Below are 3,028 nucleotides of genomic sequence, written 5' to 3' on the forward strand. Positions count from 1 at the left end.
GAGCGGTGGGGGGAAGGGACCTGGGAATTGTATACTAATGAAGGAATTTTTTTCTTTTTTTTTTTTTCCTCTCTTCGGAGGGGGAAGCAAGCTGGTGGGGAGGGGTGGGAAGGGAGAAAATTGCGGCAATGAATGAATGGAAATCCAAAACCTCTGTAAAAAAATAAATAAATAAAAAATTATTTTAAAAAACCCCGAAAACATGTAGCTTCCTAAAGTTACATTGAACAGATGCAGAGAATCAGAAATGAAAAAGACAAGACTCTTATGTTTGGGGGTATTACAGTATCATCCAACAATGAAAAATAAAAATGGATTTGTGGAACTCTGCATAACCTGAATCAATCTAAAGGATATTACACTGAGTGAAATAGTATTAATCATTACTGTGGAGTTTGAATTGACTCCTAGCGGAATCCCCAACTGATTTTTTGAGGTTCTAAATTGCATAGGAGTAGATTGACCATCTTTCTTCCTTGGAGTCAGTCATAAAAGAATAAATATTGTGTAAGATCACTATTATAAAAAGCCAAAGAAAGGTTTATACACAGGCAGAATGATTCCTTGTTTCAAGAGGTGGGAAAGGATGAGGAGGCTTTTATTGGAAAGCCTAGTTCTGCTACCTGCCACTGGGAGAAACAGTTTTTATGTCAGGAGTTGTAATGAAAAAGCAGAAGATTCATTACATATAAATATATAGGAGATAGGGGAATAAATTTCCCAAACCTGTGTTAATGAATAAAAAATATGAGGGAGTGTTTATTTTGCAATTTTATGAAGAGAAAGACAGGGCTATCTCTATTGTGTACCATAGAGTTGGAACTTATCCATAACTGACCCTCCTGTGGGTTTACAGAGGCAGCTAAATCTATGGAAGAGGATTGCTCATCTTTTCCCCCATTGAGAAGCTGGTGGACTCGAACCTCATTCCTTCAAGATTTCAGCACAGCTTCTTGCCACTAGAGATTATGCAAATCAAGAGTTATGTGCAACTGGTCTCCAAGATGGCCTCTTATACTTCACATTAAGTTAGGTACTTATTCATCACAGGAAGGTGCGATGGCCTCTTGCTCATGGCTGTTTTCTAGAAGTTAATACAGAGGCCATTGTTACCTTTCTTGAATATCTATTGCACCTAAAGCTCTTCTAGGCCACTCAGAGCAAGAATTGTCAGTCAAGTTAAGCATTGTAAAGGACCTGGATCTGCCTGTATTAGCTGAATATCACCTTTTTTGATTGGAAGTGTTTAAGGGATAAACACTTTGCTTGCAAAGAAATGTAGTTTTATTGAACACGTTATGTAAAAAGGAGAACACTGTGGGAAGACAGAGAAGACTGTGATTCAGAGCAAACCTAGTAGTATTTTGCTAAATTAACTTTTTTCTTCCTATTCATTGAAGAGGTTGTCTTTGGGGCAAGTTCAGAAGGTCTTCTCTATTATGTTCTTGAAAAGGGAGTGAATCTTATCTATAGCTTGAGGAGGGTGGATGAAGGACACAAACTGAAGACTTCAGTTTGAAAAGAACATCTCCCTAAATTGTCCTAGATGGAAAGGACATAGGGATTTGGCCTGATAAGATCTTGTTACCAAATTCAAGAAAGATTATATATAAAAACAGTTTGTACTCTCAAGTTTTGGCACCAAAATGTTACTATGTGGTCAGTATCCTGTCTTCAGTGTCCCTTTCCAGGACAAAGAATTAAGCTGCGTGAGAGACTACTGGAAAGCCAGCACCATCTCAGAGGCACCAGTGAGCATACAGCAATTTTAGTTACTCTTAAGAGAGTCAACGCTTAATGTTATAGTGACAGGGACCCCACAAACTCAATGACAAGCAAAGTCAGGGATGTCTGACTTCCTAAGAAGGAAGGTAGGAAACATGAGTGGAGGTGAAAGCAAAGGCAATACACTCCAGAGACTGGAAAGGATCTCTCTCTGTGGAAAGGAATGAGCGGACCAGGGGTTATGAGAGTTGGCTACTTCCTACTGGAGTGGGCTTTATGTTTCGAGGGTGGGTGGTGTTAGGGCTGATAGAATGATGCTGCTGAAAATTAATACTCTGGTATGCTGTTTGTGATGTCACTGTGTATTAGGTCTCTACCTGTTTGGATATTAATTAGGTTTCTTTGGAGGTAATTCTTTCTGCACATGTCAGCTTTCTAAGGCATTGATGGTTTTTTTAATCCGGTAACATGCACATCTGAATGGCTCTGATTGGTCAAACTTTGGCTCTTTTGCTCGTTTACTTTTTATCTTACATGAGTTCTGGCGGTGCTCTAATAGCTTGTTTGGCAAGGTCCAGCTGATATTGCAAGGCCCTTATAATTTTAACTTTACCTTTAACTCCCCTTCCCGATGGTTTTCCCCACAAATCATTGAATAGACATCTAATTCCTAACAGTCTCTTTCAATTGCCTGTCTAGACTGAAAGATAATTCTTTTTAAACTATTATTAAATAAATACTCATTTTGAAAGTGCTTGAGGTGAGTCATTGTGCCCAGAGTGGGCACTCTCCAGTGCTTGTGTGGAGATGGGACTGAGGCTTCCCTGGAGATAGGTCCCTCCTTTTGGGGACTCTTGCCTCTGTGGCTGTGTGTGGGACCATCCCAGTGGCCAAACAGGCCAAGAGAGTTTGAAATATAGACCTACAGCAGGGGAAAGACTTTCTCAGCTTTCTGTGAGAGGGAGGGCTGACTTGAGACCCCTCCCTGCACACAAGCTGCTTGAGCTGGTGGCCTCAATCTCCTGCCACATCAGAGACAAAGGAAGACATTAAGCTTCGGGAGAAAAGGTACATGAGAAACTCCTCATGAGGAGCACCTGATATCATGCCACTCACCACTTCATACTCAAAGGAGGACAATAGAGATTGGGACAAGGTACTACATCAAGGCAAGATTCCTGTAGGGCTGCAGTGCAGAATAGAGAGAACCTCAAGAACTTAAGAAAAGGCAAATTTTCCCAGAAAGGACTTTCAATAGAGTGAATAGCTCACCTCATAGACTGAACATTTTAACCTGCCAACT

This window comes from Elephantulus edwardii, unplaced genomic scaffold (assembly GCF_000299155.1).
Source record: "Elephantulus edwardii isolate Elephantulus edwardi_28Jun2011 unplaced genomic scaffold, EleEdw1.0 scaffold00161, whole genome shotgun sequence".
NCBI classification, from domain to species: domain Eukaryota; kingdom Metazoa; phylum Chordata; class Mammalia; order Macroscelidea; family Macroscelididae; genus Elephantulus; species Elephantulus edwardii.